Consider the following 14,568-nt stretch of genomic DNA (forward strand, 5'->3'; position numbering starts at 1 on the left):
TGGAATAGAACTTCCCAGCATTTTAGTGAACAAAATCCAGCAAAAAAACAACAAATTTTGGAAAGATCTTTGATGCGCAGCAACATGTCCGCCCCATATCTTCGTATTATGAAAATATAAATATGAATTCTGCCAAATACAGCACAGTAGCTTTCAAAGCACTGAGATCGAGCTTGCAAAGCAACAAAGCAGGAATAGCTAGTAGAGAAATGTGGAACTGTAGAAACATGGATGACCAAATGAAAGATAGATTCTACTACAAAAAAAAAAAAAAAAAAAAAAAAAAAAAAAAAAAAAAAAAAAAAAAAAAAAGAGACCTTTGGAGAAAAGAGAGGCACCTATATAAATATTAAGAGGTCAGATAACAAGACAGTGGTAAGCAAAGAAGGGAAGCGTTAAAGGTGGAAGGAATATATCGAAGTGCTATGCTAGGGAAATGTGCTAGAACATGCTATTATAGAAAAGGAAGAGGAAATAGAGCAAGATTAGGTGGGAGATATGATCTGTGAGAAGAATTTGACAGAGCACTTTTAAGACCAAAGTATAAATAAGACACGTAGTACAGATGCTGCTGCAGTCCTTGGGAGACACAGCCATGGCAAAACTATTCCATCTGGTATGTGTAGATCCAGAGGAATGAAGGAACATGCAAAGCAGTAATGAGCCTTACACTTAACTTAGAAGAGAGATGGAAAATACACAAAACAAGCAATAATAGCACAGAGAATGTTTTTGACATTGTAGACTGGAATATTCTCTTTGAAATTTTGAAGGTATCATGGATACAATACAAAGAGCAAAATGCTATATACTAGATGCACAGAAACCAGATGCAGTTAAGACCCAAAGGGTGTGAAAGAAAAGCAGTAGTTGAGAAGGGAGTGAGGATTGTAGCCTATCCCTGATGTTATTCAGTCTTCACCATATTTGATTCCCTCGGGAACTGTTGTGTACAGTGACCATAGATTGTATGGAAGGAGAGGCATGCAGCAGTTAGTTGCAATTCCATTAGTTTTTGTTCTGCTTGCAGATCCAAATTTTGGCTATAAATAGCCATCTTCAGTGCAGTTTCATTACAATTCAACAGACTTGCGGCAGTTCATGTCACCAGGTGTCCTTCTACCTATTCACCTATAAGAACATGTGGTGACATGATGGCTGGATGCCTTTTTGTCAGCCAATCATACCTCACCTCACACGATGTTACCAGCCAATGACAGCAGATATTCAGAGCAAAGGACATGTGATGTAGTCAGTCAGTAGCGACATCACAGTTAAACAGCATGAACTCACAAATATGAAAAGTTAATGGTTTAAATGAATTATATATACAGTATAGCTACAAGAAGAGCTAAGCTTTTAGATATAATATTATGTCTACAAAACTTTTTTGCTGTTTTTTCTGAGGGTGTGGCTGGGTAGGATCCTAGCAGCACAGTTTCAGTCGCAGCTGCTAAATAATTCTGACAAGCACAATTATAAATTTCACTGCTGTGCACCGAGCATTTAATCGGTTGCCCTGCTGAATAAATGTTCTGTCAAGTATTGCATAGTTTGTAATCAATGAAGGTACAAGAACAAATATGAAAAACTAACCTTGACACTTGGTCTTTTTAGCATGTGGTACCTTTTAAGATATATGAAACACAAATGTGCCAGTAAAATTTTAAACATAGGCATAAATGGCTGGTCTTCTGGGTAAGTGGATGATCCCCAAAGTGTTAAATTTTGAACGAGCATCTAAAGATCCATGACATAAGAAATTCATCCACATGTAATATGATTCATCTTGCAAAAAAAAGAACTTTACTTTGAAAGTAACACTTCTCAAGCCAGCATTCACAATATCTTTCTGTGACCTGTTAGATATGTAAACAGTTGTGATGTTACACTCATCAAATGCAGTTTATTGTTTTGAAGCATTGCACTGTCTTCATCCTAAAGCCTTTGACACATTCTGCTGTCAACAGACACTTGTGAGTACACTGTGTTTTGTTGTATATGGTGCATTTTATTTGCAACTAAAGTTTTATTTTGGTATTACTCTCTTGTTTATGTTTTATCAGTGCAGTATTGTTCTGCAGTAATGGGCTAAAGTAAAATTCTTTGTTAGAGTATCCGTTCTTACCAGTTAAAATTACAAAAATGTAACTGAAAACCAAAGCCATGAAAATTTCCCAGACTTTTAAAAAATTCCCAAGTTTTTCCCAGATGCACCCTCTACCACCAACTGGAAACCTGTATTGTGTGCATCTTGTGCCTAGAGAAGAACCAATGGCTGCATGAAAAGAATGGAAACTGAAAACCATTGATGACGCCTAGAATGAATAAGCAAAACATGTTTGGTTAGAGCAAAATAAACATTCAGTTGGTGAAGATAGATTTTTCTTATCTGCCTGATAAACATCATTCAAGTAGAAAATCAGGAAGAATGGTTGCAAATTTTAACATAATTTTGTTATACTAATTTCTTCCCCTCTACGGTAAAACTTGTTTCATCAGTAAATTACTAAACAATAAGATTGCTCTACACCATATGAACAATACACTAGGAACAATACACTTGGCATTCCTTTTCTTTCTTATTACTTCAATCCAAAAACTGATCCTTGCGAACACAACATCAGACAAAAAAGAAATGAGACCACTTACATTACTATGGAACTTTGTATTGTTGTACAATACATGGCAAAATGTTTATATTCATATTATTCTTATGGTGAAGAGAATACTGCATGTGATTCACAATTCATAAAAGTTCCTATTAGCAACCATCTCTTCTCACAGGTAGGAAAAAATTCAGAATGTAGATTTCGCCATATTGACAAACATCCCAAACAGTCTTGCCAGCCGGATTTTCGTAGTACATTGAAATGCTGCTACATTCGAAGATGAACAATATGGAATTTGCATTTACTTAGTTGGATAATGTATGAAAATGCAGTGCTCGAAACTTGGGGCGGAGAAAAAAACCTCGTCTTCCACCTTTTTTTTTTTAATTTATTTACTGACGCAGAGGTTTTGGTGCCAGTATTTATCTTTGTGCCTACAAAGCATGCCTGTGTAGCACTACATATATTCGACGGCAGAAGTTAGTTGTGGCGGCACCCACCAACATTTTTCAGAACTTCCGCTTGCTTTGCATTCGATTCTAAGCCACAGGCAGTTTTTTGGATTACAAAAACCAGAAAAAAGTGCAGCTTGGATTCGAGTAAATACGGTAGAGCAAGCTTTTCCCTGTTGCACCACAACTCTCTTCCAGTGTCTACCACTGAAGTTTGTTGAGCATCTTTGTAATGATAAACGCTGCTGTGGTAAAATTCACTGTTCTTCATTGGACCCTCTACCTCCTCCCCCTCTCTCCAACCCCTCAAATCAGTCCAAGCTGTTGCCAACAAAACTGTAATTCAACAGTAGAGAATTTCTTCACCTATTTAAGTGCAACATGTTACATTTATTTATGTTGGTGAATGATGCAACCAGCCACAAATACTTTCTAAATGTACCATAACCAGTTTCATTTGGCTAACATTTTTAGTTACACGGATGTTTTGACCAACAGTATGCCATCTGATCCCACACTGCAAACGAATATTTGAGTATTTAGTGCCACATTATAAGTTGTTTTGCTAATAAAAATATGCTAAAGTGCTTGCATTTATTCATATATAATGTAGAATAGTTGTGTCCATTTACATAAGTTGGCTATATGTTTTGTTGTGGTCCATGTGGTTTTCCAGATCAATGTATATGTTGTTGAATTCCACATATGTTTTTGTTCACAATGCAAAGATTATCATTAAGCAAAGGTACAAAGATATTCATTAAATATTGACCAAGGATGTAAACTGAGCAAAGATGATGCATGGGATGTGCAAAATGTAACACACACAAAATGTCTGCACTCTAAGAGTAAATTTATTATTAAAAGACAGTAACACAAATTGTTTTCAGTCAGTCTTGTATGAATTTTTTTATGGAATAAATAAAAGTAGACATATGTGTACACTCATTTATGTATACAGATATTTGATTACAAATACACTTTCTAAATTAGTTGCAGCAAACACAAAATTTAAAAGTTGGAGGTGGGATGAGAGCAACACATTTGTTCATCACGTTAGTTTACATTTATACAATTATATATTGACATCTTAAACTGCAGTGGTGTAACTGTTTATTGGTTAGCCCCAGCTGCTCATTAAGAATGTATTGGATGAGCCGAGAGAGTGAATATATATTTCTGGTTCCTCTAAGAGGTCCATTTCCTTGCCTTTGTTTAGTAGCATGTAATGTCTATAAGTTGTAATTAATGTTAGAAGCAATGTGTCCATTCTGAGCCTTTTGAGTGGCTACTGAAGATTTATTTAGCCATTTGGTTTCCACTGGAAGAAAACTTACTAAGAACAATTTGTCCTACTTCTTTTTTATAACACGTTTACTGCTAGTGTGCAAACATTTATCTGGATGTTACACTTTGCACATACCACACATCACCTTAGTACAGTTTACATCCTTGGTCAATATTTAGTGAATTATGTCTTTGGGTCTTTGCATTGTAACCAAAAACATCAAGTGTATAACATGGGTGGTGCTCAACACTGATATTAAGAATATTATGAAATGTGCCACAGTAATTTATTTACAATGTGTGTGCTATGTGGAATTCAACAACATATACATTGACCTGGAAAACAACATGGACCACTACTAAACAAATCGCCATCTACTGGAACTTATGCATGTGAACACAACTATTTTGTATCATATGTAAATAAATGCAAGCACTTTAGTTTATTTGTATTGTAGAAACAACTTATAACATGGCACTACATATTCAAATATTCTTGTGTAGTGTGGGAGCAGATGGCATGCTGTTTGTCAAACCATCTATGTAACAAAAAATATTAATCATCTGAAGATGGGCATAGTAGCCTGAAACCGGTATTGACATTGAAAAATGATCCTATCACGTTTCCTTGGGACACTCCTGTATTTACCCTCACATCTGCTACTTTCATTCTGTTGAGAGTGATGTGTTGTATTCTATCTGCAAGAAGTTCTGAATCCAATCAAAAATCTGGTCTGAAACTCAAGATGTTCATATTTTGGTCACTAAACAACAGTGTGGAACTGTACCAAATGCCTTCCAGAAATCAAAGAACACAGCATCAACCTAGGTTCCATAGTCTATGGCACTCTGGATTTCATGGACAAACATAGTGAGCTGAGGATTCCAAGATCTCTGTTTACGGAATCCATGTTGATTTTTATAGATGAGATTTTCATCCTCCAAAAATGTTAATAAAAGAGCACAAAATATGTTCCACATCCACACTACAGAAGGACACTGGCAGTATAGACCTATAATTATGTGCATCTACCTCTACACTCCACTGTTGTCCTTACACTAAAAAGCAGTGCAGCCATTTTTGTTGTCAGATATTGTGAAACTTTTAATCATGTGGGTACAAAGCTTCAGTCCAGATGATGTCCTACAGATAGGTGACTGCAGGTCTTGGTGTGAGGTTGGCAGAACTAAAAGTTTTACTTTTTTATTTGGTGCTACAGAACAAATAATTTTGGTAAGGCTAATAACTAATTACATGTGTGGTCCATAATTTTAGATTATCTTAAATGCAATAAACAGCCTTGACAGTTTATAATATACATTGCATACGTATGTTGCTATATGTGGGAAAGTAGGCAATGGAGCTTCTTTCGTATTGTATTGCTGAGCAGTAAAATCTTGGATACCAAGTAGAGCTGCACCTGTGAGAATGTGAGGCCCTGTTGCACAACTTCGGCGCGCTCAGTTTCCAAGAGGAGAACACTGAATAACTAAGCAGACCTAAACTGAATCTTGCTTCATAACTGAGGTGAAATCTTGCATAAGTTATTTCAATATGAAACTTCTTTGAGTGGCTGTTAGGATGCCTCTACATGCGAAAGTTAAAAGCAACTACAATGAACTCTTACATCTCAGTGAATACGACAAAAAGCTGAAACATCATTTAGGACACTCTTCTGCGTTTACAGAACTGTCAAATCTAAAAAAGAATTACACTGCTGCTATTTTGAACATGCTGATGCATAAAATAAGAAATTAGATAAATGAATCAATTATTAAAGATGAAGCAACTGGCGAGTGTAATTTCTCGTGGATTTCTTTAGTACTCCACTATACCGCAGGTGATGGTCAACTCCATGAAAGTCTCTCACAATTGAGACCTCAGAGAAAAAGTTCTCAGTTAACTCACTGTGTCAAGTTCAGATAAAATCCCAAAATTTTGATGAGTGCATAAATCACCGCTATACAGGGGCTAAGTCAGACATCGTCGTCAATGACTCTTGTGGAGACAGTCATCAAAAGCTTGTGATTTTATCCAAATTTCACCCAGCAAGTTAACAGAAAACTTCTTACCTAGGTCCATTAAAGATTTTTTTTAAATTCATGAACCTCCACTGAGTTATGAATGAGCTGCTGTTAAGCCCGGTCATTTGAAAAGATTGCAATCAAGGGTAATACATATATTTTCTGTTGCTACATTGGTTCACCAATTCACTCATCAATTGAATTCAGTGCTATCACAAACAGTGTCAAACATTAAAAAATGCAGAACTTCAACTTTTTCCCCAAGTCAACCAAAAGAACCTGGGCTCTAGATAAGAAAGTAAGGAAACAACTGCGTCTGAAGTGTCTGCCATGTTGTTAAATTCTCCATCTTTTTCGATGAAAATCTTGTACCACAGTCAACTGGTTTCAGTTTTCAAAGAGAGAACAGATCCAGATAAGGGTCACTGAAAAGCCTATGGATTTAAAATCGTGGAAAGCCTGTTGTTGTTGTTGTGGTCTTCAGTCCTGAGACTGGTTTGATGCAGCTCTCCATGCTACTCTATCCTGTGCAAGCTTCTTCATCTCCCAGTACCTACTGCAACCTACATCCTTCTGAATCTGCTTAGTGTATTCATCTCTTGGTCTCCCCCTACGATTTTTACCCTCCACGCTGCCCTCCAATACTAAATTGGTGATCCCTTGATGCCTCAGAACATGTCCTACCAACCGATCCCTTCTTCTGGTCAAGTTGTGCCACAAACTCCTCTTCTCCCCAATCCTATTCAGTACCTCCTCATTAGTTATGTGATCTACCCATCTAATCTTCAGCATTCTTCTGTAGCACCACATTTCGAAAGCTTCTATTCTCTTCTTGTCCAAACTATTTACCGTCCATGTTTCACTTCCATATATGGCTACACTCCATACAAATACTTTCAGAAATGACTTCCTGACACTTAAATCTATACTCGATGTTAACAAATTTCTCTTCTTCAGAAACGCTTTCCTTGCCATTGCCAGTCTACATTTTATATCCTCTCTACTTCGACCATCATCAGTTATTTTGCTCCCCAAATAGCAAAACTCCTTTACTACTTTAAGTGTCTCATTTCCTAATCTAATACCCTCAACATCACCCGACTTAATTCGACTACATTCCACTATCCTTGTTTTGCTTTTGTTGATGTTCATCTTATATCCTTCCTTCAAGACACTGTCCATTCCATTCAACTGCTCTTCCAAGTCCTTTGCTGTCTCTGACAGAATTACAATGTCATCGGCGAACCTCAAAGTTTTTATTTCTTCTCCATGGATTTTAATACCTACTCCAAATTTTTCTTTTGTTTCCTTTACTGCTTGCTCAATATACAGATTGAATAACATCGGGGAGAGGCTACAACCCTGTCATACTCCGTTCCCAACCACTGCTTCCCTTTCATGTCCCTCGACTCTTATAACTGCCACCTGGTTTCTGTACAAATTGTAAATAGCCTTTCGCTCCCTGTATTTTACCCCAGCCACCTTTAGAATTTGAAACAGAGTATTCCAGTCAACATTGTTAAAAGCTTTCTCTAAGTCAACAAATGCTAGAAACGTAGGTTTCCCTTTCCTTAGTCTTTCTTCTAAGATAAGTCGAAAGGTCAGTATTGCCTCACGTGTTCCAGTATTTCTACGGAATCCAAACTGATCTTCCTCGAGGTCGGCTTCTACTAGTTTTTCCATTCGTCTGTAAAGAATTCGTGTTAGTATTTTGCAGCTGTGGCTTATTAAACTGATTGTTCGGTAATTTTCACATCTGTCAACACCTGCTTTCTTTGGGATTGGAATTATTATATTCTTCTTGAAGTCTGAGGGTATTTCGCCTGTTTCATACATCTTGCTCACCAGATGGTAGAGTTTTGTCAGGACTGGCTTTCCCAAGGCCGTCAGTAGTTCCAATGGAATGTTGTCTGCTCTGGGGGCCTTGTTTCGACTCAGGTCTTTCAGTGCTCTGTCAAACTCTTCACGCAGTATCATATCTCCCATTTCATCTTCATCTACATCCTCTTCCATTTCCATAATATTGTCCTCAAGTACATCGCCCTTGTATAGACCCTCTATATACTCCCACCACCTTTCTGCTTTCCCTTCTTTGCTTAGAACTGGGTTTCCATCTGAGCTCTTTATGTTCATACAAGTGGTTCTCTTATCTCCAAAGGTCTCTTTAATTTTCCTGTAGGCAGTATCTATCTTACCCCTAGTGAGATAAGCCTCTACATCCTTACATTTGTCCTCTAGCCATCCCTGTTTAGCCATTTTGCACTTCCTGTCGATCTCATTTTTGAGACGTTTGTATTCCTTTTTGCCTGCTTCAATTACTGCATTTTTATATTTTCTCCTTTCATCAATTAAATTCAATATTTCTTCTGTTACCCAAGGATTTCTACTAGCCCTCGTCTTTTTACCTACTATATCCTCTGCTGCCTTCACTACTTCATCCCTCCAAGCTACCCATTCTTCTTCTACTGTATTTCTTTCCCCCATTCCTGTCAATTGTTCCCTTATGCTCTCCCTGAAACTCTGTACAACCTCCGGTTCTTTCAGTTTATCCAGGTCCCATCTCCTTAAATTCCCACCTTTTTGCAGTTTCTTCAGTTTTAATCTACAGGTCATAACCAATAGATTGTGGTCAGAGTCCACATCTGCCCCTGGAAATGTCTTACAATTTAAAACCTGGTTCCTAAATCTCTGTCTTACCAATATATAATCTATCTGATACCTTTTAGTATCTCCAGGGTTCTTCCATGTATACAACCTTCTATCATGATTCTTAAACCAAGTGTTAGCTATGATTAAGTTATGCTCTGTGCAAAATTCTACCAAGCGGCTTCCTCTTTCATTTCTTAGCCCCAATCCATATTCACCTACTACGTTTCCTTCCCTCCCTTTTCCTACACTCGAATTCCAGTCACCCATGACTATTAAATTTTCGTCTCCCTTCACTATCTGAATAATTTCTTTTATTTCATCATACATTTCTTCAATTTCTTGGTCATCTGCAGAGCTAGTTGGCATATAAACTTGTACTACTGTAGTAGGTGTGGGCTTCGTGTCTATCTTGGCCCCCCATGAACCATGGACCTTGCCGTTGGTGGGGAGGCTTGCGTGCCTCAGCGATACAGATAGCCGTACCGTAGGTACAACCACAACGGAGGGGTATCTGTTGAGAGGCCAGACAAACGTGTGGTTCCTGAAGAGGGGCAGCAGCCTTTTCAGTAGTTGCAAGGGCAACAGTCTGGATGATTGACTGATCTGGCCTTGTAACAATAACCAAAACGGCCTTGCTGTGCTGGTACTGCGAACGGCTGAAAGCAAGGGGAAACTACGGCCGTAATTTTTCCCGAGGGCATGCAGCTTTACTGTATGATTAAATGATGATGGCGTCCTCTTGGGTAAAATATTCCGGAGGTAAAATAGTCCCCCATTCGGATCTCCGGGCGGGGACTACTCAAGAGGATGTCGTTATCAGGAGAAAGAAAACTGGCGTTCTACGGATCGGAGCGTGGAATGTCAGGTCCCTTAATCGGGCAGGTAGGTGAAAAGCCTATGGATTTAAAATCATGATGCAAGATGTCAGTTTCAGTTTTCTTCTACATACTTTTGCACATATTTTCACTTTCACTGACATCTCATTTGATATATCGCAAACTGGAGCTTATGACATTGGCTAGTGTGTAACAAAAAGTAATGACTCCCAAGAACTGTAAAACCAACTGTGACGTATGAAAGAAAACAGGATGAAGTCCCTGATGGCCAACATACGGATGAACCATAACTAAGTGTTCTAGGCGTAATGTTGCAGTCACTTTGGGCACATACTTTAGAATAACCTATGGTAAAATTGTGGACAGTGATGGGGCTAGACAAGAGAGAATAAGTAACTTGGGCTCTTATTTTTGTGACTTTTGAATGTACATAATCTTGATCAATATGAATAGTGTTATCCTGAAAATTTATTGCACTCACTAAGGGACTGCCATGGATAATTTTTTCCCTGTAAAGACCACAGTTATTCACTGCATATATTTCCAAAGAAATGTATTATTAAAGTATTGGTGATTTTTTAAAGTTTATGTCAGATGGACTTCAGTCTCCATACTGTGAAATGATAAAACTCTTTGAACTTATTTTAAATATTGTTGCTTCCAGAGCTTATTTGAGGGAACCTTTTCAGCCATAAAAAGGATAAAAAAATCTTTGTATGTTGTGTACAAACTAAAAAACAACTCACAAACTTCTGCATCTACATCTACATCGCTACTCTACAAGCAACCATACTGTTCGTGGCGGAGGGTATCCTGTACCGCTACTAGTCATTTCCTTTCCTGTTCCATTCGCTAATAGAGCGAGGGAAAAAACGACTGTCTGTATGTCTCCGTATGAGCACTAATTTCTCGTATCTTATCTTCAAGGTCATTATGTGCTATGTATGTTGGCGACAGTAGAATCATTCAGCAGTCAGCTTCAAAAGCTGGCTCTCAAGATATTCTCAAAAGTGTTTCTCAAAAAGAATGTTGCCTTCCCTTCAGAGATTCCCGTTTGAGTTCCCAAAACATCTCTGTAACACTTATGTGTTGTTCGAGCCTACCGGTAATAAATCTAGCAGCCCGCCTCCGAATTACTTCGATATCTTCCTTCAATCTGACCTGGTACAAATCCCAAATACTAAAGCAGCACGTGAGAATATGTCACAGCAGGGTCCTATATGTGGTCTCCTTTACAAGTGAACCACTTCTTCCTCAGAATCTCCCAATAAACCAGAGTCAACCAATCACCTTCCCTACCACACTTCTCACACGCTTGTTCCACTTCATATCGCTTTGCCATGTTATGCCCAGATATTTAAATGACTTGACTGTGTCTAGCAGGACACTAGTAATACTGTCTCTGAACATTGCAGGTTTGATCTTCCTACTCATCCACATTAACTTACCCTTTTTCACATTTAGGGCTAGCTGCCATTCATCACACCAACTGGAAATATTGTCTAAGTTACCTTGTATCTTCTTACAGTCACTCAACTTTGACACCTCACTGCACACCACAGCATCATCAGCAAACAACTGCAGATTGGTGCCCACCCTGTCTGCCAAATCATTTATGTATATAGATAACAACAGCGGTACTATCACACTCCCCTGGGGCACTTCTGACTATACCCTTGTCTCTGATGAATACTTGCTCTAGTAAAAATTAAAAAGATCTCCTTTGGCAGCTGATAACTGCATTTTATCACCCAGCAATCAATGAATTCATCAAAAAGATAATTTTAAACTTTAAAAGGACATTTTATTCTTTTAAAACTGCTCACCTTAATGCAAAGTCTAGTATGCACCACTGGTGCCAAATGTAGTTGATAAATTATGAAACATATTCTAAGAAAAGTAAAACCACATGTGTCAGATATAAGCACGTGTTCAAAGAGAGTCAAAATTAATTTTTGATATTTATTCCATCATTTAGTCCTTTTCCACTGAAGTACCTTCAAGATGACATGTTCCTGAGCACCATCAGAACATTCAAATGGACAATAAATTTCAGCTGTAAGACTAGGGGAGAGAACCGATCCCTGAACAGCACTTTTACTTTGGCTCTGGCTTGTAAACTACAGCAGAATTACAATTCTCACCATGTTTATTTAATAATGTAATCTAAACCATAAGGTTTCATGTAGCTTGCTTAGTTTGATAGCACCTTGAAGTGCTGCCTTCTGAATGAAAAGATAGCTTACATATATGCTAGACAGTATCCAGAATGTGCAGACAGCTACGTTACATTGATCCATAGTATAGTCATAGTCTAAACAGGACTGAACAAAATATTTCCATTATTGTAACAAACAAGACTAATGTTCCCAAGTTCTGTCAACAAAGTTCTTAGGGAAATATGTTGATCTGAGGGACTCTCTTTAACAATGTAGGAAAAATGTAGATTGCTACTTACCGTGAAGATGACAAGTTAAGCTGCAGAGGGGCACAATTAAAACATACCTACACATAAGCTTTTGGCCACAGCCTTCATCATAAAAAGAAAGAGAATCACACACGATTTATTCACACAAGCAAGCACACCTCATGCACACTTGACCGCCAACTCTGGCAGCTCGAGCCAGAATGCCAACTGGTCCGAGCTGCCAGAGTTAGCAGTCATGTGTGTGAGGTGCGCTTCCTTATGAGAATGAATGGTGCGTGTTTCTCATTCTTTTTCTGACAAAGGCTGTGGCTGAAAGCCTATGTGTAAGTGTCTTAATTGTGCCTCTCCACAACTTAATGTTTCATACTTATGGTAAGTAGCAATTTATATTTTCCAACATTGCTGATATTCCTAACTGGAGTTTCCAGTGTTTGGACCTCTCTTTGAGATCCTTCGGGTTTCTGAATAGTTAGTGGCAAGCAGGTATTTGTATGCATTTTAAAAATTGCAAGTTTCTTTCCAAATAAAGGGCAGCAAACTGCTCACCATATTAGGCATATTTTACTATTTATTAAATAGCAGAGTTACAACAAAAGTACTTCCTTTGGCAACAGTATTCTCCGGTGGAGAAAACTTCAAACTCTGCCAGAAAAGAGCGATTTTGTCAGGGCGGATTGTAGAAATGCTGGCAGCCTCCTGAGGAAAACCTAACTGTAAAGTTGTCTCAGAATAATATCATTTCCAATAATATGACAAATTTTCTCATTGACTAAAAAATGCCCATATTACAAAAGTTTTCAATAAACTTTTTAAGCAACATGGAAAGTGGCTGGTCAGTCTCCTTTTTTCAAAACCCCCATTTCATCCCATTCATCCAAATTATCATGAACATGAATCAGGACATTATGTGCTAGCCGTGCACCAAGGCATGTTTAGCCACAGAGTGATCCTCATTACCAACAAACACTGTCTGCCTGTGTCCATTCATGCGAATGGACAGTTTGTTGCTGGTCATTCCCACATAGAAAGCGTCACAGTGTAGGCAGGTCAGTTGGTAAATCACGTGGGTGCTTTCACACGTGGCTCTGCCTTTGATCGTGTACACCTTCCAGGTTACAGGAATGGAGTAGGTGGTGGTGGGAGGATGCATGGGACAGGTTTTACACTGGGGGCTGTTACAAGGGTAGGAGCCAGAGGGTAGGGAAGGTGGTTTGGGGATTTCATAGGGATGAACCAAGAGGTTACGAAAGTTAGGTGGATGGTGGAAAGACACTCTTGGTGGAGTGGGGAGGATTTCATGAAGGATGGATCTCATTTCAGGGCAGGATTTGAGGAAGTCGTATCCCTGCTGGAGAGCCACATTCAGAGTCTGATCCAGTCCCAGATAGTATCCTGTCACAAGTGGGGCACTTTTGGGGTTTTTCTGTTTGGAGGTTCTGGGTTTGTGGGGATGAGGAAGTGGCTCTGGTTATTTGCTGCTGTACCAGGTCAGGAGGGTAGTTGTGGGATGCGAAAGCTGTTTTCAGGTGGTTGGTGTAATGGTTCAGGGATTCAGGACTGAAACAGATTCGTTTGCCACAAAGGCCTAGGCTGTAGGGAAGGGACCGTTTGATATGGAATGGGTGGCAGCTGTCATAATGAAGGTACTGTTGCTTGTTGGTGGGTTTGATGTGGACGGATGTGTGAAGCTGGCCATTGGACAGATGAAGGTCAACATCAAGGAAAGTGGCATGGGATTTGGAGTAGGACCAGGTGAATCTGATGGAACCAAAGGAGTTGAGATTGGAGAGGAAATTCTGGAGTTCTTCTTCACTGTGAGTCCAGATCATGAAGCTGTCATCAATGTATCCTTCAATATATCCTCTCTTCCCGTTATCCACCAGGCCTCAACCTCCGCTAATTTCAAGTTGCTGCCACTCATACCTCACCTGTCATTCAACAACATCTTTGCCTCTGCACTTCTGCCTCGACTGACATCTCTGCCCAAACTCTTTGCCTTTAAATATGTCTGCATGTGTCTGTATATGTGTGGATGGATGTGCGCGCGTGCGCGCGCGCGAGCGTGCGCGCGCGCGAGCGTATACCTGTCCTTTTTTCCCCCTAAGGTAAGTCTTTCCGCTCCCGGGATTGGAATGACTCCTTACCCTCTCCCTTAAAACCCACATCCTTTCGTCTTTCCCTCTCCTTCCTTCTTTCCTGACGAAGCAACCGTTGGTTGCGAAAGCTTGAAATTTTGTGTGTGTGTTTTTTATTGTGTCTATCTACCAGCACTTTCTCGT

The 14,568-nt window shown here is 39.0% G+C and overlaps 2 protein-coding genes across 2 annotated transcripts in view; one reads left to right on the forward strand and one right to left on the reverse strand.

Annotated features, from left to right (window-relative positions):
- LOC124804893 (centrosomal protein of 135 kDa-like) overlaps nucleotides 1–14,568 on the reverse strand; it is a 412,291-nt gene that overhangs the window by 247,641 nt on the left and 150,082 nt on the right. The window lies entirely within an intron of this gene.
- LOC124804894 overlaps nucleotides 1–14,568 on the forward strand; it is a 119,341-nt gene that overhangs the window by 101,113 nt on the left and 3,660 nt on the right. The window lies entirely within an intron of this gene.

The sequence above is a fragment of the Schistocerca piceifrons genome, chromosome 7 (genome assembly GCF_021461385.2).
Source record: "Schistocerca piceifrons isolate TAMUIC-IGC-003096 chromosome 7, iqSchPice1.1, whole genome shotgun sequence".
NCBI classification, from domain to species: Eukaryota; Metazoa; Arthropoda; class Insecta; order Orthoptera; family Acrididae; genus Schistocerca; species Schistocerca piceifrons.